This window comes from Parasteatoda tepidariorum, chromosome 1 (assembly GCF_043381705.1).
Source record: "Parasteatoda tepidariorum isolate YZ-2023 chromosome 1, CAS_Ptep_4.0, whole genome shotgun sequence".
Taxonomy (NCBI): Eukaryota; Metazoa; Arthropoda; class Arachnida; order Araneae; family Theridiidae; genus Parasteatoda; species Parasteatoda tepidariorum.
The window spans coordinates 72,041,461-72,068,804 of record NC_092204.1 but is presented as its reverse complement, the minus strand read 5'-3'; the positions used below and the strand labels follow the sequence as shown (position 1 = coordinate 72,068,804).

General features: G+C 27.1%; 1 protein-coding gene and 1 long non-coding RNA gene across 10 annotated transcripts in view; one reads left to right on the top strand and one right to left on the bottom strand.

Annotated features, from left to right (window-relative positions):
• Window positions 1-27,344, top strand: part of LOC139426887 (uncharacterized) — a 317,926-nt gene that overhangs the window by 61,694 nt on the left and 228,888 nt on the right. The window lies entirely within an intron of this gene.
• Window positions 1-27,344, bottom strand: part of LOC107447961 (silk gland factor 3) — a 463,042-nt gene that overhangs the window by 264,737 nt on the left and 170,961 nt on the right. The window lies entirely within an intron of this gene.

The following is a 27,344-nucleotide window of genomic DNA, read 5'->3' as shown; positions in this document are numbered from 1 at the left end:
ATTTACGATGAGTCCCTACTGCTGTCTGACTCACTCCTTATAGCCTTCATGAATATGCATGAGGAATCGGCGTTGACCCCAATTTGCGTATTTTATTCTTTTTTTATTTTATTTCTCTCTGCTCTTTTAATTCCTCTGTTACTTTATTTGTTTACTTTTTGGAAGGGGAGGATTGTTTATTATTTTTTTCACCCAAGGAATTCTCGCCATTTTTTTTTAATGTTTTATTATTTCGTGATTTTAAATTAATATTTACTTTTAAATGTTAAAATAATTTATATGTTGTCACAAAGTGTAGAAAAAGTGATTCTAACTATTGATCGAACGTTTTCAAGACAAATTTGTGTATGTAATCAAATTTTAGCAATTCTGCCTCACAGATTGACTGTTTTAACTTCTCAAGAACCCGACTTTTATTTTTCTTAATCAGTGAGCAACATAGTATTTTATTGTCATAATATTATTGTATTGTATTTTATTATTTTATAAAATTGCTCAAATTAAATTAAATTCTTCATTTAGACATAAATGGTTTTTAAAGAAATGATACCCGGGAAAAATACACAAAAGCATTTAAATAATCTTAGTAATCAACATTAGTTAAATATATATATATATATATTTATTCCTCATACATTTCATTGAAATAAACATAATAGCAAATCTACATTATATAATACATTAATGTATATGTAACTAAAAAAGTGATAAAAAAAATTTTCGTGTTGGCAGCAAGAAATTGAAATAGCAGCAAGTGGGCAGACATAAACATGAAACACGTAACAACATCTAATAAAAACAACATTTACTAAATTAAATCTAAATAAAACAACATCATTACGTTTCAGGGGTCTGTCCAGACGTTTTGTGAAAGGTCCTGTTTTTGTGAAAAAATTAATCACATTCTTTTAACCAGGGTCCTGCTTTTATGAATTTGTGCAAATGGAGTCCAGTTATTGCAAAAAACTTTTTCAAGGAATTTTTAAATTGTAAATAGATACAAGATTATGTTCAGCACTGTAAAATTATAATTAAAAAATTAAGTTTTCTAAAATAAACAGCAATCGCTGCTTCTACATTAGAGATGCAACATACAAATATTTGGTATTCAGCCTATACTGCTGAAAGCAGAATATTCATTTAGGATGAATAATGGAAGAATCGTCTGCCGAAGACAAAATTTAATTCGTTTACATCCATCTTTCTTGTTTTCTGCCCTGGGAAGGGTTTATTCAATTAACTAAACAATAATGAAGATAAACAAATTTGTGAAGGGTCCGATTAAGAGAAAAATCATCAATCTATTTTTATGAAAAGATATTTTGTGATTTCAAATTTCTTCTAAACAGACCCCTGCGTTTAGACATGCTTTTTCAAATACCATAACTGAAGCTTTAAGGCGTGTTTTTCATAGGTGATATTCTTAAATTTCTAATCACCAAAACTGTAGAAAGAAGCTTCAATCAGGGAAATAGGGTCCTAATCGTTTGGTCAGGAGAGTAGTCCAAAGTTTGGACCCCTTAATGTTAATGAAATTTTTTGAAAATTTCCCAGTAACTCGATAACTTTTTAAGCGAATTGAAAATTCTTAACACGCAATTATAATTTGTTTATCTAAAGATAACACCACGCAAAATATATTTAATTATTATTTATAATTTTTAATGCAAATTTAGAAATTGGTGACTTATTCATTAAAATTTTATGACTTATTTATTCCAAACTTCAGTCGTTAAAAAAAGAATACAAAGTCAAACGAAAAACCAATGAGTGAGCGAAACTAGCTCAAATTTTATGAAATTACTTTACGCATTCATTGAGTTTATTTAATATTCAGTAACTTTTAACATTAATTGAAACATGGTACTTTTGGGACTTAAGAAATGGGAATTATGGGACCTTCAAAACACATACAAAGCTATTCTTAAATATAGTATACATTTATTACATATATTCTAAAACAATAAAACAATGTATTCCTTAAAATTTGAAATAAAATAATACTGATTAAAGAAAATATAAGTTTAACAAAAATATAAATGTAACTAAGCTCATAATCGGTATTATTTTGCTTAAAATTTTATTACTTTATTTTTGGGGGAATATCATTAAAATTATTATATTCTTAGTCAGTTTTTTTTTAAATGCAACACATAACTAAAAGCATTTCAACTTAAAATTGTCAATTTTAAATTAAACTTATCTATAATTTGGGTTAATCATATATATTTCTAGAGATCATAAAGTTTTGTTCAAGTTTAACCCAAAAAGATTATTGAGTTTCACTGCTACATATTGAAATAACAATTTTAATTTATCTTTCTCAAGTTGAAAAGTTTTGTTATAAAAATCATAAATTGTTTTCTGTTCCACATGCATTTAAGACTTTACGAAGAAAAAACACACAGAGGAAAAAAGTATGCTCAAAACTAATAGAATATACCTTTTACCGTGTTTCCAGCTTTATAGAAGCACCAAAAGGCTATGTTATCTTTATCAAAGCGCTTTAGTAATGATTTTGGTAAAAAAATAACAATGGTACAATATAATATTGCATAAGAGTTAAAATTTGGTAAATGTGGTAAAATTCGATCATTTTATTTTGATTCCTTAGATTTGGAACATAGTATAAAAACCCTTAATTCGGTTAAATTTACTTTTCAACTACGTATTTTTTTTATTAAGAAATACAATTTTGCGAACCAGAATTTCCAGAAAATCGTTACCATATGAACAGAAAATATTACCAAATAAATGGTTTAAATTCCACATATTTCAGTTTTTAATACCAGAATTATGTTTATTTATTTATTTTTTATTTTTAACCAGAAATGTCATTACTTCACAGCTCGGTAATTTTTCAAGAATTTTTTTTCTCCATGCAGTGAAGAAATTAATTTTTACATTACTTTCATTTTTTTACGATTTATCTTAATGTAAAAGATAATAATTACGAAAAGCCTTAGTCGAGTTTAGATTATGCTAGACAAATTGCTTTTTACTTTTCTTTTAATTTGCTAGAACTTCATTAAAGTTCAAGAAAATATTATTAGCCGATAGCAAGCAGTGGATACTATTATTATAAATATATCTCGGAAATTTATTACTTTTAAAAGCATAGGCAAATTAAGATTTTTAAAAAAGTAGATATACATTAATGTGCTCAGGTTAAAAAAAATTATTTTTCTCTTATTATTTAAATCATTTCTATAATAGTTACAAGCTATTTATGTTTCACATAAGACATGAAACTTTTAAATGGAGAATGATAACGTAACCAGTTATTTTTTACGCTGTGTTTAAAAATAAAATTAACTATTTTGAAAAGATTTCATTATTGAGGAAAATAATACAGAAATTACCAGAGTAAAAAATAAATAGATCCAATTTTCTGATAATAAATAATTATCACAATTTCAAAATAAATATTAAAAAAATTGATAAGACATATTTAGTACGCATAAAAAAAATTCATCTTCCTATTAAAAAAAATTTAAATATTATTTTTTTAATGTATGAAAATAAATATTTCCTTTTTTAAAATAAAGATAAACCATAGTTATTTTTTATTTGACACAGTTATACAAAAAATTCTAATGCTATAAATAATTTTAGAACATAATATTTATTGCTATAAATATTATAGAACATAATATTAAAACTTTTACAAAATATTCTAAAGATAAGTTTGCAAAAACTAAACCGCTGTCTAGATAGTAAGTATTCAGTATATCCTTGATTAAAAAGAAAATGCGAACATTATCAGGTGTTTATTAAAAAAATCAAATAAAATTTTAAATTTATAATTTCATTTCTTATTTAATTTCTTCATTTAATTTCCGAACATAAAAGAAGCTTACGTGAACCCAACACGCAGTGGCACTGTAATAGATAATTTAAGTTTATCTTTAATAGATTACTTAAGTTCATTTTTACCACAGAAATTTTATACTGTATTTTTACAATAATATTTAATTAAGGTGATTCAGTGATTTTACAGTAAAAATTATGGTACATCACAATTTTTGTGCCGCAAAGTTTTGTAGAAAAATAGATTTCATGGTAGAAAAACACTGGCATCCAGAATGTGGTACATTTTATAGTCAGGGGTCTGTCCAGACATTTTGTGAAAGGTTCGTTTTTCGTGAAATTGTGAAAAAATTACTCACATTCTTTCAACCAGGGTCCGCTTTTATGAATTTGTGCAAATAGTGTTCGTTATTGCAAAAAAAATTTTTTTCAAGGAGTTTTTAAATTGTAAAGACATACAAGATTATGCTCAACACTGTAAAATTATAATTAAAAAAATTAAATTTTAAAAAATAAACAACAATTGCTGCTTCTAAATTAGAGATGCAACATACAAATATTTGGTATTTAGCCTATACTGCTGAACGCAGAATATTAATTTCGGACGAATAATGGAAGAATCGTCTGCCGAAGACAAAACTTAATTCGTTTACATCCATCTTTCTTGTTTTCTGCCCTGGAAAGGGTTTATTCGATTAACAAAATAATAATGAAGATAAACAAATTTGTGAAGGGTCCGATTAAAAGAAAAATCATTTTGTGAAGGGTCCGTTTTTAAGTTAAAATATTTTGTGAAGGGTCCGTTTTTAAGTTAAAATATTTTGTGAAGGGTCCGTTTTTATGAAAAGATATTTTGTGAAGGGTCCGTTAACGGACCCAAATTTCTTCTAAACAGACCCCTGATAGTAATGTGATTTGACTTTTTTAGCTTATAAAATTAAATAAGTATGTTTTTAATTTTACGGCATATTTACTACAAGTTGTTTACATTTAAAAACGTTTTCATGGAAAAATTATCGCACTACTATTTGGGTGCGTATAGGGATATCATACGCAAATACGGAATTTAATAATTGCTCTAAGAGAAGAAACAGCTTTTTGAATAGTCCAACCTTATGGGAAAGTTTAAGAGTGTCAAAGTTTAAAAGAATTTAATCAAGGAAAGATTGAAAAGTGAAGGTGACAAAAAAGGGTAAGAGTTCAAGGGATTCCGTGACAGGAATCTAAAACATTTAATACCCATATCTATTTCTTAAAAAGAGTAAATGCTTTAAATAGTTCTTAATATAAAATAGTATCAGTGTGATATTCTGACAAATATTGATAATTTACTTAATTTATATGTTGTAATCAGCAGGGTCCGTTTAAGGGAGGGCAAGGCCCTTGATGAAAATTGATTTGAAAGTCCTCAAGTTTTCACTGATTTATTGCGGTAAAGTCCAATCAATAATTTAGAATTTTAATAATTACATAATTAATCGATCGGTAAATTTTACACCATTTGTATTTGGCAAACAAATATCAGTTTTTGAAAAATTCTAAATCAGAGTTGGTGAAAGTTCGGGAACAGCAGTTCAAAACGGCTTAGATTAATTGAAACGGAAAATATGTTACTCGTATTTATCTTTTCTTTACATTTTAATAGCAAATTATTTGATAAAATATTGTATAATATACTAAAAAAGTTTATATTCTTCATGTTTGAATTCAAAACAATTTTGCCAAAAGAGTGTATGTTTTTGATTGAATCTCAAAACAGCTTAATGTTATTTCAATTGCTGTATTTTGTATAAAGAAATAAAAACTTTACGGGAAGTTTTAGGTAAATAGTAACAATTGCGAATGACTATTTGGAAAATAAAATAAATAGATAAATCTATTTTTGAAATAAATTTTAAACTTATCAATAAAATAGTTTAAAATATTATGTTTTACGTAGATATCGAGAAAAATAAAGCTTATTGTATTCAAAACATTGTTTTAAGAGAAAAAAAATTATAATTAGTTCAATAGAAATTAAATTTAAAAAATAAATCTTTAAATACAATTATTATTTATAGTTTTCAACAATTATGCTATGTTAAAAATGATTTAAAATACAATAAACATGTGAAATAATTTATCCAAATAGTTCTATATAAACTTAGAACTTTGGTTTAACAAGTTTTTTTTTTCCTTCTTCTTTTTTTTTTTTTTTTTTTTTTTTTTTTTTTTTTTTTTTTTTTTTTTTTTTTGCAAGTCTGCATTAATTCATTTTCCTAAATACGAATTATACAAAATTGCAATACATCATGTGGTGTATTTTGTTAATTGTGTACGCCATGTAGGAGTTTTTTTTTTTTTTTTAAAATAATATAGTATAATAAATAGCTTAAAAAATAGTATATTGCAAAGAAACTTACCGCTTGATACATTTTCCATTTAAAATTATCGAATTAATGAAATTTAAAAGTAAACATGTATTAAAATATGTTAAATAAATTCTGTTGGGTTCGGTAAATCAAATCATTTAAATGTATGTCTTACAGACGCAATCATTATTACAAGAGTCAAAAAAGAAAAATTGAAAAAAAAAATTCTTTAAATACTATTTCCAATTCTAATTCTACTTTGTAGGAAATTTTGAGTATGTGCACCATAATATAGTTCAAATAAGGTGCAGTCTTAAAGCTGTCCTGAGTTCAACTACATTATCATTCAAATTGAAACCTCCTCTCACTTAGTTCCCTGATGCCACAAGTGCAAACTTTCCAAACTAGCTATTAAAAACCAGTATCTAGAAGGACAAAAACACAAAATATATAGGTATATAATATTAATATAATTATGCCAGAATTTATTTTTAAATAAAATAAAAAAAACTACAATTACTTTTCATTTAAAATTATTTTTTATCTATAATTTTTATTGAAAAAGAACTGTTTCGTATTACACACAACTTAATTTTATCATTCTCGTTTATAATGTATAATCTCAAGTTCATTCAGTTTCAGAATTTAGACGCACTTTCATGTAAATTTTACTAACACGATTAAATATAAAGTTTTACAGTTACTTTGTATTTTGTTTTAGTTTCTAACAGTCGTTGAACAGCCGATCCAATTTTCGGGTTTACGACTACTAATGTTCAACTCCATAGCCTTGCAATTTTGATCCCAATCCAGAAGACAGGGGAACTCCTGAATCAAGTATTGGGAAAAATTTGCCTTCGTGGAGAACTTTTTCCCTGGAACTAACCCGCATTTGCGTTACATGGAGAGGAAGACCACGTGAACCTCCCACGGTCAGCCTGGAGGTAAGGGGACTCTAACCCATGATCGGTCTACCACTGAGGATATTTAACGTCAGCACTGCGGTCTGTGCGAGCCAGGTGCGGAATTCAAACCAACCAGACATGGTCGGGATTCCAACCCGGTTCACCTCATTGGGAGGCGAGTGCACTATCCCCTGAGCCACCACAGCTCCAGTTATTTAATATTTAGTTTTAAGCAGGGGTTACTCTTTTTATTTATTATTTTACTATATATCTCCAAATACAGTCAAACCTACCTTCAAGGGACTGAAATTTCGGTTCACTATAGCCGGGAGTTCACTATATCCGCTACGCAGGCAATTTAACTAATGGTTCCCAAACTTCTCCCTTTTATTACACATTATTCAAATAAATGACTGAAAAATATTATGTAGTAGCAATAAATGTGCTATTTTTTATTACTCGTCTTGCGTATAAAAAAAAAATAGTAATCTTTAGCTGAGAGCAATCCTCATCATCAGATATGGAAACACTTCCCGAATCTCAGATAATTTTTCCTGAATTTCTGTTATTCCGTTCTTTAAACCTGTTTAACCTGTAATTCGAGCACATGAAAGTAGTCTGATAAAATCGCTTAGCAAATTCATCGACATTTGTTCAGATACTGGAAGATTGCGATTTCTTAGAATGCTAACCACTTCAGTAATGCTTCTTCAACATCCTTGTGATCTGCTTTTCAGAATTTTTTTCAGAAATCTAAATTTTTTTAATGAGCAGAAATTATTAATTGCCTATTTTTCCATATGATACAAACTGCATATTCGGATGGTTTTTATTCCCTGCAAATATCAGCTGGGTTGCATCCATTTTAAATTTTTCTGATTATGTCCATTTTATCATCAATGGAGAACGTTTACTGCTCGCCATAGTTAAATTGGAAACACTTGCTTGCAGGCTTTTTTTAACTAAACTGAGAGAAAAAAGGAGTTGAAATGAGGGCCTTATCAGCACATGTTAATGTCCGACCCATTGATCAATAATGAATAATTACTCATTCCCTCTGACATAAAATGCATATTGATCGCACTGACACCTTACAGGTGCATCATCTGCCTGGGTTGGAAGCATCTGCTTGGTTTGTTTAGGGATGGGAAGGTGAGATAAAAGAAGCAAACGAGACAAAATGCTTATCGCTACATTCCCCTAATAGATGATTTTAAAAATCAGTAATTGTATTTATTTTGAAGTGGAAATTTCAAAATTATTGGGGGGAAATCAGTCGAAGACAGAAAAAAGTTCATTATATCCAACTTCCTCACTTTTTTGGTTCACTATATCCACAAAAAATAACATTATACTTGTATAGCAAGGCACGGGACCGAACATTTCGTTCACTATATCCGGGGGTTCACTATAAACCGTGTTCACTATAGCAGGGTTTGACTGCAATAAAATAGAATAACTAAAATTTACGGCACATTTTGAAGCATTTCGCTAGAGTGCATTCACCTTATAATATCAATAAAAAACAGACCATGTTATATATTTGTTTAGAATATGAGGCAGATTCAGTAACACTTTAATCCATCGCATGGTTACTATCAAATCAACATACAAGCACCTCAATTAGTCTCAGTGATGGTGGTTTGTTGTGTCTTTAGCCCATCTGCTCTGTCTGCAGTTTCAGACTTCATAAATACAGAAAACACGTGATTTCTAATTAATGGCGGAGCGAAATGCATTTCAGATCAATCAATCGCATTATAATGGCATCTACGAAAGGCAACTCTGGTTTAACTTCGGCTTAAGACTCATTTTTTAATTTTATCTTCAATATTTTTTTTGTAAACATAAATAGCACAAATATCAGAAATTTGAACTATAAAGCATAGTAATTTATTTATCAATTTTCCATCTGTAAACTTTCATTGTTACAACAAATAAAATAAATCAGGTATGCACTGTAAAATACTCCGTATTAAATTACGGTTAAGTGTACCGGCAACAGGGTACCGGTACTTTTTACCATTAAATTTTACGGAACTAAAAATCTGATATACCTTGTTTTTTACAGTAATATGTATTATAAAATCAATGTAGTTAAATTATTACAATCTACAAAATTAGTTTTATAGAGATGCGTGCCGGTACTTTTTACCGTAATTTGATTAGAATTTTTAACATTGCGAACAATTTTAAGTAACTAAGAGGCTACCTATTTTCCACTGTTCACCAACCCCCATGATTGCACCACAATACTTTTTTTTTTTAACTTAAGTTTTTTTCTTTAAAAGCTGAAAATATTCACTTACTAAAATGAATTTTGTTTATTTCACGCTCATATTTCCCCCATCTCCGCATTTCTTTAATGATTCTGTTAAAACCTATTTGGGAACGTAATTAATTTTACTTAAAAATCACCTTAATAAAATAGCATTTAAAATTAAAGCCTTATTGTCATAAAAAATTTGCTCGATTATCATTTCATACACAATTTTACTTTTCAAATTTCAAAGTAGTTTAAGGTTGCTATGAAAAATTGTTAAAAAAGATTATTTAATATGCAGTTATGCAATAGTTAGTTATGTAGTAAGTTATTTCCAGAAATATTTTGCAACTTATTCATTATTTAAAATTAACATACTGAACGGACACAGTTTTCAGGGGTCTGTCCAGACATTTTGTGAAAGGTCCGTTTTTCGTGAAATTGTGAAAAAATAACTCACATTCTTTCAACCAGGGTCTTTTATGAATTTGTGCAAATAGGGTCCGTTATTGCAAACAAAAAAAAACTTTTTCAAGGAGTTTTTAAATTGTAAAGACATACAAAATTATGCAACACTGTAAAATTATAATTAAAAAAATTAAATTTTAAAAAATAAACAATTGCTGCTTCTAAATTAGAGATGCAACATGCAAATATTTGGTATTTAAGCCTATACTGCTGAACACAGAATATTAATTTCGGACGAATAATGGAAGAATCGTCTGCTGAAGACAAAACTTAATTCGTTTACATCCATCTTTCTCGTTTTCTGCCCTGGAAAGGGTTTATTCGATTAACAAAATAATAATGAAGATAAACAAATTTGTGAAGGGTCCGATTAAAAGAAAAATCATTTTGTGAAGGGTCCGTTTGTAAGTTAAAATATTTTGTGAAGGGTCCGTTTTTATGAAAAGATATATTGTGAAGGATTTCTTCTAAACAGACCCCTGGTTTTACACAAATAATAAGCTTTAAATACGAATTTACTGTTCAAAAATTGTAAAGTGTATAATAAGTTTCTACAAGTTTTAAGCCTCAAATTTTGAATAATAATCAAAATAAAATAGAAAAACTTTATATCTAGCTACAGATAAAAATCGTGGTAACACAATTTACTGTTGTTGTCGGTACTTTTTTATTGGCAGGAAATTCACATGGTAGGATCGAGTTTTCCCACATTAATTTCCATAATTTTTCAGTTTCCACCATCATAAAAATAATAAAAGCACTAAAAGCATTATTTTTCTGAAAAATATTTTTGTATCCCAAATTTAAAAGCTATGTAATAATGTTACGTTTACAAGTATTGTTCATTTTTTTATTTTACTCTGTTATCATTACGTTTTTTGATTGTCTTCTAACCAAAGAACTCAGAGCTAAATAAGTTTTTTCTTCATTATTACATAATTATATGGTGATACCTTATTACGCTGCATTTTAAGAGAAACTTACAATACTTGAATCACTGTCTAAACTTATTAACCGTTTATCAGTTATTATTTCTTTTCTTTGTTCAAACTATATTAATATGATATTATAAATAAAATTACTGTTAAAGAGGTTCGTTAAATAATTTAGAACTTAACGACCAGCTTTACACGCAAATTAATGCATGCGCAAATTATATTTAATATATTTAATTGGTATGCAAAAATATTAAATCACGATATTGAACATATCAAATTTGTTCTAACTGTTACCCTTAATTTAAAATGTTATTTAACAAGATGATTTTAATGCAAAATTATTTATCTTAACTAATAGATTTTAAAAGAATCATAGAGCAAACAGAATCATACGAGAATGTTCATACTATTTGCCACTTAAATTAAACAGTTAAGTTAAAGAAATTAATGTTGGATGGAGGTATGTAAGCAAACAGGATTCGTAATGGTACATATATTTTAAGTGAATAGTTTCAACTTTTAGTTGTTTTATGCTAAGAGTTTTGTTTCTTTATTATTTTATTTCAATCTTTATTATGATAGGATGTGTTGCTAAAAATGTTATTCTATAAATTGTCTTGTAGTTGTTCGTGAAATGTGCTTACCTCATAAACTAATTTTATCATATTTCTTCCAGAAAATGGGAGTTTACTTATATGCTAATATTCCAGAAAATCATAATCATTGCATGCAACTTCTACATTTAATAACTGTAAATAAAAATGCTTAATATTAATTTCATTAATATTATAATATGAATAGTAAGCAACGAATGCGATTAAAAAAAAAGTATTTACTGAAGAATCATTTATCAAAATTCAATTAAAGACCTCTATTATTAAAAAAAAAGTTTCATGTTACAAAATATATGTTTTTAAACTGTAATATTGCTTCATTCCGAGAGAATCAGTCATCGTTTGTTCGTATATCAAAGTTAATGAATAACACAAATATTCGAATTAGGAAGTTAACACTTTATTTAGTGACTTAAAAGAAGGTTATGAAAAATTGCTTTGTTTTGCCTAAATATTAAATGGTAGTAACAATAAAACAGTTATTCTTGTAATAATTCTATATAAAATAAGGGAAGTGTTCGAAAATTGGATGAATTATTAATGTTCATAAGTTTGTACTAAATTGTATGCCCGTTTTCTTTGGATTTAGTATTTGTTTAACAGATTTATCAATAAAATAAATATTATTATAAATAAGAATGTAGGAAATTATTAAATTCAGATTATGTTTTGCAACATTATTTTAAATAGATTCATTTCTTTAGATGATAGAGCATATTATGGTCAGTTGCAAGTGCGGAATACTAATTTCTTCAGACCAGGCTTGAATGAGGCAGGTTTCGACAGAAAAAGATGTTTTGTAAACAACTTCCAAATTGTTCAATACATTCTAGATTGTCAATCAACATATTCTTCCACTAAATTCTTTAATTACACAACTATAATAACTATTAATTGTTGTATTTTTTATCCTCAAACTAAAACTACATCGCCTTGACTTCTTTTCGACTGCCCAAAAGCCTCGCATTAATTGGATAAAAATTAAACACATCTTAATGAAAACATATTCTGGCTCAACAACACCCTTAACTCAATGCCAATCTCAGACGAATAAACACACTGCACACCATCACCCCAGTTAAAATAACTTCAATGAACAAGGTTGAGACACCATTTGAAATACCGGAAGCAAATAGTTACTTTCTTACTTTATCAGATTCTCCACGCCATGCTTTTCAAACATCCTATCATCGGATATGCATGAATTCGAATTAATTCATCGGATATGCATGAATTCGAATTAAATTTTATTTTCAGAAGCAGCATAAAATTATCTTACGAAAACGAACATAATTTTTTGTCGCTTCGAATGAGTCATTTAAGGCTGTTTGCTGAGGGTTCTGTCGTCATAGGAAGTAATGCTTTTTAGAGAATAATTTAATACAACTGCTATTTTCAAAATTGTATTAAGTTTATAACACACTGTTTTGCTCCAGTCAGTGCCATCTACGCTAATTCTGAAAATTTGAAACAAAGGTTAACGTCTTGAAAATGCGCGTCTACTTTTAAGCACTTCTGTTTTTTCTAATTTGCATATTTTTGAGTGAAGGAAGTTTTTAATCAAGTAATGTGATGTTGTTCATCACACATTTTCTCCCTTTACTTCTTTTGTGTTACCCAATACTCAGTTAAGTACTTTTACTTTGTTAACTTCCATTTAAATCGTTTAAGCTATAAGCTAACACTTTGATATTCAGGTTTCGTGTTTTGAATGTTTTTAGAATTTTCGAGATATCAATAAGCGGAAAAGTTCGTCACAAAATAATTTCCAGTAAATCTTACCGAGAAGTTTCTTAAGTTAGTCTATAAATAGAAAAAAGGAATGTTGCTTGTGAAATTTAACAGGTGCGCAATTTACAGTCAATATGGATTTTATGGTTGTGTGAAAAAAATAAAGAAGATTTTAAATAAAAAGCATTAAAGTCATTTTGCAATTGATTTTTTTACATTCTGTGATCCCAACATTAATGCGAGTTACATCTTACCGCATGAGTTTCTTGTGATTATTTAATTCCACTTGTATTTTCTTTGGAATTTTTTAATATAAAAGAAGTAATTAAATTCAATTGTAAAGAAATGTGTTTCCCTAATAGCCATTTTCGATTTTCAGAGCAGTACTTTTTTTATTTCAACGGAACACATAATTCAGCTTATTTTAATCATTTTCAATTTATGCATACACTATTTACAAACTCAAAACTAGTCCAGAAGTCTGTGAACTCAACTATCTGACATATCGCCTATTTTTCAAATTATTATTTGTTAAAACGATTAACAAAAATTAATTTAATTCCTCACCTCAAATAGTTCTAAAATTATTGGCAGTCTTTCCTTGTTTAATATGCTTACAATTTCTAAAGAGCTTTGTTTTTTAAATCGGGGTTTTTGAAAAAAAAAGGTCAATTATTTAAGGTTCTACAGCCAGAAAAAATAGGGAACTGCTGATTTAAAACGTCAATAGGATGTAAAATCAATTAGGTGATCTTATATTTTAATATAAGATCACCTAATTGATTTTACATCCTATTGATGTAAAATCAATAGGATGTAAAATCAATTAGGTGATCTTATATTTTAATATTTAAGCTACACCTAAACTGCATTATCTAGGTAGGTAAAGAAAAGTATAAGAATTATTCAATTATTTTGATACCTAAGGAATAAAATCTCGCCCAAATCGGAGATTTAAGAAAATAATAAAACTTAATAACTTTAAAAATTAAGTTTTTTTTTGTTGTTCCAAAGTCCAAGTCATCCTTAAGAAGAAGACGGCATATGTAGTAGAAAATTATAGATTTGCCTTTAATGATAGAAGTTAAGTATATCTTTAGTTTGTACCTTACATGCTAATTCTGAAAATGGAACGAAATGTAAATGAGAAGAAAGTCACAATTTTGCTAAAATGAAAAGAATTTGATTTAATTTTTAGTATTTAATAAATCACAAATGTTGCAATACTTGGACTTCTAAAAATAGATTTTAATAATTTTGATATTTATTGATTTTAATATTTAAAAACTTATTCGAACTCATATAAAATTTTGTACAAAAATGAGAATAAGATACCGATTTAGATAATTTTCAACTAAGTGGATTTAAGATATTTTCTGTTCTAAAGCACAGATAATTCTTTACGACAACATGGTATACACAATAATTTTTGTCTGGAGATGAAAAATTGTTGCCAAGTTGGCGATTTTCTTTTTTGAGAATGATTAAAAATAAATGTTAGCTAAGCTGTAAGTACTTTAATGCACCGATAATTTTGCAGGCAAGATAGTTTATATAGTTTCGTACTATAGCTTTGCTTAGAGGTTATGGTAGTAAAGCTCGTACTTTTTATATTTCTTAGCAAATAACTTCGAAAAACACATTTAAATAAGTAAGAAAAAAATCAAAATTAAAAGTATTAATATCAAGTTTGACAATTGTTCCCCCAGTGCCTAATTTATCATAAGGTCTAAAATGAAAAAGTCAAAATTTCTAGGAACGCCTTAAATACTAGAGTTTTCTTTTCCTTTAAGAAGCCTGAGATAACGGAACTGGAAATATTTTTGTTGTAAAAACTGTTATAGAGTCTTTAATATGAAGTCAAATTCTTTTAACATATAATTCTTTTATGTTACAAATCATTCATAATCACTTTTCACACAAACAAGATGTATATTTAGTTCAATATTACGTGTAGTTGAGTCTAGTTAATATTGTTAAATTAATTTTTTAACAAGAAGAGACAAGATTTTTTCACAACGTAGCTAATTGAGTTTATTAGTTATGAGTTATCAGGGGTCTGTCCAGACATTTTGTGACAGGTTCGTTTTTGTAAAATTGTGAAAAAATTACTTGTAATTTGTGAATGTAAAATAAACGTTAAGTCACATTCTCTCAACCTTGGTCCTGCTTTTATGAATTTGTGCAAATAGGGTCCGGTTATTGCAAAAAACTTTTTCAATGAGTTTTTAAATTGTTAAGAGATACAAGATTATGCTCAACACTGTAAAGTTATAATTAAAAAAATTCGATTTTAAAAGATAAACAGCAATTGCTGCTACTAAATTAGAGATGCGACATACATATATTTGGTATTTAGCCTATACTGCTAAACACAGAATATTCATTTCGGACAAATAAAGGAAGAAGCGTCTGTCGAATATAAAACTTAGTTTGTTTACATCTGTCCCCCCCCCCTGGGAAGGGTTTATTCGGTTAACAAAATGATAATGATAATGATAATGAAGATAAGCAAATTTGTGGAGGGTCCGATTGAAAGATAAATTATTTTGTGAATATGGTTATATGCATTAAAAAAATCTAGAAAAGAAAAAGAAAAATCAATTTAGATTAAATCTGCATGAATTTTGTAAACTGTTCAAAAAATTTCCTCACTTTAACAAACAGAAATAAATTATCGCAAATTAAATACAACGTAATTCTGATTTATGAATGCATTAAATAATTAAGAATATATTAAATATCGATATACTTTCTTCGACTAGACATGAAATTTATATTAGTATAAAATTAGAAATTTCATTTATGAATAAAGATTCTTTAATGGATTCATTAATAAATTACATTGATGACATTCATTAATGTATAATTTTTATGAATACTACATTTGCTTAAAAAATATAAAGAATGAGAACTAAGAAAAGAATTAAAAAATAAATTAATTAAAAAAAATTAAAGAAAAGAATTATAACTAAAAAATATTTACATTTTCTAATTAACAATTACCACAAGTGATGAGCATTTTACTTGATATATTCATTACTTAAATTGATATATTCATCACTAACTTATAAAACATTTTGAAATCAAATATATCAATATTAAATCTAAAAAATATCGAATTAAAAATTGTATTGATAAAAAACGCATTTAAAAAAAAATATGCATGTGTTTAGAAAAAATAATAGTATCATAATTAAATCAAAGAAACAAGTTCTAAGAATTCATCATTACATCTTGAAACTAATTAAAATGTGTCCCAATTATTGATATATTGATATCGAAAAGTAATTTTTATCAAATTAATAAATAAACAGTAAAACAAATGGTTTTATAGAAAGAATGAATTCTCCAACAAAGAAAATTAAAACTGAACACAATGAAATGAAATTAAAATCTAGAATTACGTTTTACAGTTTGAAGGTAACTGCAACCGCTAGTGACAAGTATCGATAATTCGATTTCCTTCTAAGCCGGCAGGAGTAGATAAATGCAGCGGAATTATTTTATTTGAAGAAACTATCCCTCATTATATTATGATTATCTTCTATTAAAGGTTATTTACGGTCATTACCAAACGTTATTACAATCATTGGTTCGACGTTATTATAATGGTGCTACTTTAATACCACGTTAGCTCCTCCAAATGTAAATTGACGTAATTTACTGAGTTCTTAAGGGTGACATTTGTTTTGACGAATGTTTAACTCTTAGCGTTATTTTACACGCATATAAACTTTTAAGCGTTCATAAATAATAACTCACGAATCATCAGTAAATAAAGTAAGAGAAGTAATAAAAGAATTGATTTATATTGTTCGGAAAAAATTATTAACAGATTACGTGTTAAATTCATAACGACAAAAAAAATTTTCGAATAGCATGAACTAAATCAAATTAGAAAAAAAAAATGCTATATAAAATTTTCATAATATTAACTACAAATAAACCTCAACTTTTCCTTGATAAATTGAATTTTCATATATTGGAGGATTTTTTGGTAATCGGTAGATAATTAGTAGATAATCGGTAGATAATAATAATTGGTAGATTTTTAGGTAAGAGAAAATTTTGTCTATTTCTCTTTGCCTTTAAAGATACATTTTCAAAAAGATGTGTTTTGATCAAACAAATTGTGTAACGGAGCATTGCTGAGTTTATAAATTTGATATATTTGGTAGAATAACTTTTAAAACATTTAAAAAAAAAATCAACAAAAAGTTATACATTTCAGGGGTCTGTTTAGAAGAAATTTCGGTCTGTTAATGGACCCTTCACAAAATATCATTTCATAAAAACGGACCATTCACAAAATATTTTAACTTAAAAACGGACCCTTCACAAAATATTTTAACTTAAAACGGACCCTTCACAAAATGATTTTTCTTTTAATCGGACCCTTCACAAATTTGTTTAACTTCCTTATTGTTTTGTTAATCGAAAAACCCTTCCCAAGGGGAAAAAAAATAAAGATGGATGTAAACGAATTAAGTTTTGTCTTCGGCAGACGCTTCTTCCTGCTATATTCGTCCGAAATGAATATTCTACGTTCAGCAGTATAGGCTAAATACCAAATATTTGTATGTCGCATTTCTAATTTAGATGCCGCAATTGCTGTTTTTATATGAAAATGTAATTTTTTTTTAAATATAGTTTTACAGTGTTGAGCATAATCTTGTATCTATTTACAATTTAAAAACTCCTTGAAAAAGTTTTTTACAATATCCGGACCCTATTTGCAGAAATTCATAAAATCAGGACCCTGGTTGAAAAAATGTGAGTAATTTTTTCACAATTTCACAAAAACCGGACCTTTCACAAAATGTCTGGACCGACCCCTGACTGCTAAAAACGTTGAAAATGGTTTAACCTGATTGAAAACTTCATTCGCTGCAAAAATATGCAAATTGCAAATAGGAAAAAAACAGCTGGCATATTTCAAGCGCTTCAAAAATAGGCTCCCATTTTCAAGACTTGCCAGAAGTGAATGTAAAGAAACAAAGAAGATTTCAATGGTTGAAATAGTTGAAAAAATAGTTGAAAATGGTTTGTAGGAAAACGTATTTCTTTTAACGGATTTATTTGATTTCTTTTGATCTTAATATTAATGCAATGTTTTATAAAAATCTTCTTTTCATAATTTGTTCGATATATTGCTATTAGAAATATTATACGTTCTTTTAAAAAATGCCATTTCTATTTCTTTGGCATTTTACTTGAAATAATAACATAAAGGCAACCGAAATATTAAATAAACTTATAATAGGCTGTATCAAAAAATAATATGAGGTTTTAAACTCATCATCACTGGTTATGAAACGTAATGACTTACGAGAAACACTATTTGGGAACTGCTGATATCATGATAAAGGTAATATAATTTTATCACATCCAAATTGTATCATTATGAAACCGTATTTTATTGCTAATTTTACAAAAATCATGATCTAAGCCAGGGATCTGTTTAGAAGAAATTTGGGTCCGTTAACGGACCCTTCACAAAATATCTTTTCATAAAAACGGACCCTTCACAAAATATTATAACTTAAAAACGGACCCTTCACAAAATATTTTAACTTAAAAACGGACCCTTCACAAAATGATTTTTCTTTTAATCGGACCCTTCACAAATTTGTTTATCTTCATTATTATTTTGTTAATTGAATAAACCCTTTCCAGGGCAGAAAACAAGAAAGATGGATGTAAACGAATTAAGTTTTGTCTTCGGCAGACGATTCTTCCATTATTCGTCCGAAATTAATATTCTGCGTCTCTAATCTCTAATCTCTGCATCTCTAATTTAGAAGCAGCAATTGTTGTTTATTTTTTAAAATTTAATTTTTTTAATTATAATTTTACAGGTTTGAGCATAATCTTGTATGTCTTTACAATTTAAAAACTCCTTGAAAAAGTTTTTTTTTTCAATAACGGACCCTATTTGCAAAAGTTCATAAAAGCGGACCCTGGTTGAAAGAATGTGAGTAATTTTTTCACAATTTCACGAAAAACGGACCTTTCCCAAAATGTCTGGACAGACCCCTGTAAGCACTTCGGTTAAAATTAACTATCTTTTATTGTTTCGATAAAGACCCTTTCTTGTTCCATAATACGATACATTTTACCATATTCAGGAAGCTTTGTCCATTTTTTACACAGCATGTTTAAAAATAATAAATTGAAAAATTTTAGCGAAATTTAGTTAATATGCAATTCAACATTTAATATATCTAAATGTTATTTCAGCAATGCATGTAATGGAGTAATTTCTCCCTTGCTTATCAGTGAATGCAGAAGAAAGTTTCATATTTCAGAAATATTTACATTAATGTTATTATTAATCGATATTACAATTTGCAGTATAGGTATAATTTCTTTTATAAAATCGATATTTCTTACTTATTTCACCTATACAAATTTTAATATAGATTACGGATCGTGTGATAAAGTTTTTAAGGCAATATATTTTTTCAATTGATTTAATCTAAAATTTTAAAGTATTTGAAATCTAAAAAGAATTTGAAAATAATGAATTGATGAAAATGGAATAAAAATAACAAATGAACTCTACAAATTTATACATAGGATAAAATAGTTTCATTGTAACTGATTGATTTTGTTAAAAATAAAGAACAGATATTTTTTTTATTATAATGGATCTTTAAGTATAACCACATACCTCTTATATAACACCCGGTTAGCGTATTGACAAAACTTTTGATCTTAATTCATTCAAAAATTACATTTATTACTTAACTAATTTAAATGTTAACGGTGATATGTTCTATTTTACTTTAAGCATTTTTTTGCGATATCATGATATTTCCCCAACATATTAATATATTTTACGAGGAGTATTTAACAGCATAATTCAATTTTTTAAATATATAATTAGATTACATTTTTAAAAATTATACGTGATAAGGAAAAAGTATTTCGATAAAAAATAAAAAATTAAATTATTTAATAAAATTTTTAAAAAAAAAACACTTTTTTTAAGAGAAAAAGTTAAAAAACTGTAGTTTTAATCATAATTTGAACTAGAAAACAGTGGTTTAAATCCTATTAGCGTATAAAATTTCAGCGCGGGTACCTTCTTCAAAAGCAACTGCAAATAATTAATGTTGCTGATAGCAGCTGTTATGAGGACTACAAAATTAGGCCTCATATTTCCTACTTTTTTCATAGCATAGTTCATAATTAAATATAGTTAATAATACAATACAGTTAATAATATAGTCAATATTATAGCATAGTTCAAAAATAACAAGATATAAACATTGTATCATTCTAAATTACTTTTTGTGTAATTTTAATAAATTAATTTTTATAATAATAATAATTTAAATTCTATAAGAACAATAACAAGTAATACTATTGACAAGGGTGGGTCGTGATAAGAAATATAGTACGTTTTAGCGGGATAGATCAGTTTAACTTGAATTCTTAATAAAAGGACCCAAAAAAAATTTATAGCTAAAAGGACAGAATTTATTCACTGATTTTTATGCTTTTCCCTCAAAAAAAATTTATGGTTAATACGGAAAATTTATAATTTATTTTATCGTAAAATCACACTCTTCAGAAAATAACTTATCGCAAAAATGGTCACTATAACAAAATTTTTCAACTTAAAAATGAAATTAATAGTAATAATACAGTCAATAATATATAAATAATTGTTATCATTGTTATAATATAGTCAATAATATAGCTTAATTAAAAAATAACAAGAAATAAACTTCGTATCATTTGAATTTTTTTTTTAAATATTAGTAAATTAACTTTTAAAATGATAATAATTTAAATATTACAAACAGCAATAATAAATTAATACCATTGACAAGGACGTTACTAAGTAAGAAACATAATACGGTTTAGGGGAACAGAACAGGGCAGCTTTAAATTTTAATAAAAAGTTGAAATTTTAAAAAAAAATTGTTTATAGCTAAGAGGACAGAATTTATTCACTGTTTTGTTTCTATGCTTTTCCTTCAAAGAAGTTATATAGTTAAAACGACTATCTTATTGTGAAATTAAGACTCTTCAGAAAATATTTTATCGTGAAAATATACCCTACACAAAAATTTTCAATTTAGAAATGAAGTTGATTTTTCACAACGTTTCAAAAAAAGTCTGGAATAAATAAATTCCTAAGAGCTTGTGCACTGATAATCAAAGGGCCTAGTTTATGAGTGGAATTTGAGAAAAAATAAATAAATAAAAGCTTGGCAACATTTGATAAACAATTAAAATCTGTTCTATAGCAGCATTTAAAACGGAAAGTTAAATGATATAGGAAACACAAATATGCGTTTTTTTTAACACAAAAGAAAGGAAGAAACATCCATCAGTGATTTTTTTATTACAAAAGAAAAAAAAGGAAAAACGATATTAATCAATATACTAAAAACGACACAACATTGAGGAAACTGTATTGATGACAAAAGCTATTTTCAACCCTGAAAGTCTTTTTGTCATCAAGTTAGATTAAAATAAATTCCGACTCCTTTCTAATGGATTTTACCTAATTCCCAATTACCAAGAGCCCAATTTTACCCAATTACCAGTCATTTTAAAGTGTAAAACTATTGCTTAGATACATTTGAAGGGAGAAAATCACGTGATTTACATTCATAATATTGTGAAACAGACAATAAAAAGAAATTAAAATTACATCAAAGAATTAGTTTGGCACGATTATGAAGGGTATTGTTTTTAAAAATCAACGAAGAAACAAATTAATTCATTAGTTCTATTGAACTTGATAAATAAGTAGTCAATGAAATGTGTACATAGCGTATATAAAGACCATAAGTAGTCAGGATTAAAATTCTGATTGCTTTAGGATTATTTAATCTTATTTATTATTAAAAATGATTTTATAATTTTAAAAAATGAGAAAGTAATGATAATAAATAACTGAAAACTACGAAATTAAATTATTTATCTTCTCCAGTAAATGTGATATAAAGAAAAAATAATGAGAATTTTTAACTCAAATTATCTACAATTATCAAAATTTTCGGAGTCACTTTTTTTACATTTCAGTTTGAATAAAATTTTGCTACTTTACATAGTTACTTTTAAGTAACTTCATAAACATTTTTTCGATTCGATTTAAAATTTAATGTAGATTTTATTAATATCTAGATGTTTTTAATTATGTTTATTTTCTTTTATTGGATAAACGGTTTTTCTAAAGACATTTTTCATTAAATATAACGTCACTTAGCTAAAAATAATTTTAAAAAAAAACAAACAAAAACATCTTACGTGCAAAATAGACTAAACTCTTAATAAACATCTTGCTCAATTTTTAGGTAAAGCGAATAAAAATTAAAAGGAGTTACGGAGTCCACAATTAGCAAACTAAACTTTGGATAATTAAAAAAGAATAATTATTTTTCAGGAATTTGACGCCCCTTAAAATTAGTTTAAAAGTACCCTTAAAAAAGTTTGAAGTCCCTTAAAAGGCAGGTGTTTCATCTTCACCACCCACCACCCTGATAGCTACACCAATGCATATTGAATAACTTCATAATCACTCCTAACAAGCCTGTATTATCATTTTTAAATAAAAGACAACATTATGCTGAGTATAAAACTTTTTTTGTATAAATATAAATTTATTTTCTGAGAATGAAAACGTTTAGATCAATTTAATTTACACTTCATATAACATCCGGATAATGAATTGTATATAGAAGAGCTAATGTCTTAAGATGAACATTTTTCGATAATGAAAATTTATTCCTTTTTTAAGCGAACAAGTATTACTAAAGCGAACTCATGAAACTTAATTAGTGACTAATGTAATTATAAAAATTTAGAAAATTTTATGCAGTAAAAACAAACAAAAAATTCTAACTCAGATTCAATGCATCCACAAAAATTTTAAAAAGTATTTTACGCCAATAAGCACCATTTTTCATTATAAGGAAAAAATTATTTAAATTTTTATTCAGTTCATATTATGATAGCAGAGGTCTGTTTAGATGAAATTTGGGTCCGTTAACGTACCCTTCACAAAATATCTTTTCATAAAGACGGTCTCTTCACAAAATATTTTAACTTAAAAACGGACCCTTCACAAAATAATTTATCTTTAATCGGACCCTTCACAAATTTGTTTATCTTCATAATTGTTTTGTTAAACGAATAAACCCTTTCCAGAGGGGTGGGGGGAAAGAAAGGCAGATGTAAACGGATTAAGTTTTGTCTTCGGCAGACGCTTCTTCCTTTATTCGTCCGAAATAAATATTCTGCGTTCAGCAGTATAAGCTAAATACCAAATATTTGTATGTTGCATCTCTAATTTAATAGCAGCAATTACTGTTTATTTTTTAATATTAAATTTTTTTAATTATAATTTTACAGTGCTAAGTATAATCTTGTATCTCTTTACAATTGTTAATTTAAAAACTCCTTGAAAAAGTTTTTAGCAATAACAGAACCCTATTTGCACAAATTCACAAAAGCAGGACCCTGGTTAAAAGAATGTGGCTTAACGTTTATTTTATGTTCACAAATTACGAGTAATTTTTTCACAATTTTACTAAAACAGACCTTTCACAAAATGTCTGGACAGACCCATGGATAGTTATATTTTGAAAACTTTAATCTTTGAACCAAAATATTGCAATCTATTCATCGAAATTATTTCATATCTTTTATTTATCGTGTGGAGACCTTACTGTAAATATACACTGTTAGAAATTTCTCGGAAAAATTTATAAATAACATTCATATATTTGTTATTTTACCATAATTCAAACTGTTAACTGCTTTCACCTAATACGGTTAAACAACCAGAATTTTTTAATGCAAACTAAGCCTGCCTAATGAAGCCACTTAGTGACTCGAAGCTAGATACATATTATAGCCGAGTGAGCTAATCTGTCAATCTCGTAGCAGATAGAACGGGGGTTCGAGCCCCAGCGTTGACACCACAATATTTCCTCCGTTCCCTGAAGAGTTTCCAGTCTTCTACCCTCGCCAATTTGTGACCTAATTCCAATGTCCATTACCCAACGAAAAGCCTAGATCCAATGTTCAGCTAAATTTATTTTCTGCGGTTTTGAAACCATGCTAGTTGCAAATGGTTAAAAAAAACGCTTAGTTTTTCATTCATGGTTTTTTAACCATATTAGTTTTAAGCGGTTTCAAAACCTTTAAAGTAAAAAATATCCTTCACCGTAAACTTTACGGTTAATTGGATGGACAGGCGTTTATTTTTATCATAAATTTGGAATGAAAGTTCTAACAGTGTATAAAGCTATATTGAATACAATATAGAATATATTTACAATACATTAAAGATAATTTTCTGTCAAAACGTTTCACTTATATGAAAAAAAGATTATTAAATGCAATAATGATGAAAAAATTAAACAATAAAATTAATGCTGTTTTCCTATGAAGCAAAAATACTAGTAAATCTTCCATTTTGTTTATTAGCTTGAAAAATCTATTTTAAATAAAGATTAAGTAGCATTAGAATGTCTAGTCACGCCAGTATTAGATCGGTTTTTGTCGGATTAGGTTGAGGGTGCCCACTTTTGGAAAGTGTGACTAAGCCACAGGGGGTGACGATAATCTATAGATTTTGAAGAGCGATATATTTCTGAATCTTGTCAACTTTTTCTTCTTCGCCACGTTCGTTCATGGATGAAAAACTGCCATCCGCTTACTTCAGTTAAACATGATTTGATCGATTACAATAAGTATGTTTTCCGATAAGTTTGGCAATAAAAATAGCTTACTTGTACAGGAAGTGAATTTTATTGCATTTTAATATCGGATAAAAGCTAACAAATGCTGATGTTTGTGTAAATACATAACATTATGTAAAAATATATAAATTTTTATAGGTATCGGTACGTATGATATTTATAAGAAATATTTTGCAATGTTTCTTAGATTTAAAAAAAAAAGCTTTTTTATAAAATTAGCATTACAAAAAAGGTATTTATATCATTCAAATGAACTCTAACATTATATCCATTCAATTAACTTACTATCAAAACTTCTATCGTCAATTTTTTTACAATAAATAAATTATTATAAACTTAACACTCTTTCACATAAGATCCATTTGACAAAGAAGACAAATGCCACTTTCTTTCTGTTATAGATATTGTGTTTAAAATGCATTAAATATGTCGTGAAAATGGTAGCATTTTAGCGATAAATGGGCGGTCGTATCGACGTCAGAGAAGACAAGTTTCAACGATTGCGGGGAAAAAACCATGGAAAAAAACCGCCCTGGATGAAATAGGTGATGGAGAAATATCTTTAAAAAAATGTCAAAAAAAAAAAAATTACAGTGGTACATAATTGCCATCAAGTTAAATAATAATTTTAATTTCAAAGCTATCTAATTCATCCTTTTTAAATATGTGAAAACTAAAAATCAACCCTTTTGATTAAAACTAAATTTAACAAAAATTCTAAAGAAATTTAAATAATTGCAGTTCTTCAATGTTTTATGTAAGTGAGAATAGTGAAACCTCAATTTATAATCATAATAAGAAATTTGAAAATATTATAATCAAATATTATTATTACTAATAATTAACAAATCACATACTAAACATATACACTACTAGAAATCACATATTAAATATACACTGCAACGAATCACATATTGAATTTGCAATTATAAATAACACACTAATCAAATACTGTTGTAATATGAATGCATAAACCAACTGTAAAATAATATGATTTTTAGACTCTAAGATTTTACGTAAAACTAAAATAAATAATAGGAAAATGGGTTTTTTTTATTACAGTTGTTGCGAAAAACTTTAATCTATTTTTCTAAAAAAAATTCTAAGTCCTTATTTAAATTATATAAAAAACATATTACTAAATGTTTGATCATTATAAGATCACAAAATGTCTTTTATTTAATACTGTTAAAAGTCATTGATCTGAGCAAATTTATACGCTAATAACAAAAAGAAAAACTTCGTTGCTTTAAAAAATTACTATCACATTTTAGTGCACAAACGTAACTTCGAGATTTATATATTGCTTGCAAAAACACTAATCATAATTTTGTTGTTTAAGACTGTAACTATTTGAACAGTACAAATACAAACTATCTACAGTTTTTGCAAATGGCTATAAAGCATAATTAGTTGTATTGAAAAATTGCAACTAATATGTCTCAATCGCAATTTCTATTAATATTGCTCGTAAAAATAACAAACGTCTTAGAGTTTTGTTCAGACTGCTTAGAAATATAACTATTTGAACTAAACAGATACAAACTATTTAATTTTACTCGCACATGACCATGCATAAAATTTAGTTTATAAAATTACTATCATTATCTCAGTTTATAAAATTAAGATCATTAACTGAGATTATAAAATTACTATCATTAACTTAGTTTATAAAATTAAGGTCAGTAACTTAGATTATAAAATTACTTTAGATTATAAAATTACTATCATTAACTTAGTTTATAAAATGACTATCATTAAATTAACTGATAAAATTATCATCATTAACTTAGTTTATAAAATTACTATCACATTTTAGCACGTTACAATGTAACTATGTAATATCAATCATTTAATTTACATAAGTTACATCTCAGCAAAATTTAGTCTTATGTAGCCCTAAACTGTCTGCTTAACGTAATAGCCGTACATTATGATGCCATTGAAATAGGCTCATATACACTCATAAGTATTTTCACCGCACATAAAAATATCTTTTATTTAACATTTGTTATAAGCAAACGACAACTAAATGCAAGAAAAACACTTCGAAAATTTATATGTTTGATAATAACAAAAAGGAAACATAAAATACGAAACACGATAATATCCGCATTTCTAAATGCAGAACCATATATCTTGTTCTTTTTTTACTTTTTCTTTCTGAGAATGAAAAGATCAGGGAGTCCGTCATGTTCTAATTCTTGGGCTAAAACGTTTTGATGCCATTTTGTTCATCTACTTAAAAATGCCACAGTTAGTTTATCTTTTAACCCAGATTTTCTTTCTTTTTATTGTTATCCTCTTAAGATTTTTACTATTTTGGAAATGTTTTAACCAGGGGTAAACAAAAAATCAAACTTTTTAGGAGCCGGATAAGACGCCCCAAGTATTAGGAGCCTGCTTTTATGAAATGAAAAGTAACAAACCCGCTGTTTTCTCAATTAAATTAAGCTAGGGGTGCACAACCTTTTTCAGTGAAGGGCCACATGCACAGCAGATTGACCAATGAAGGGCCGCATGCCAAAGTGT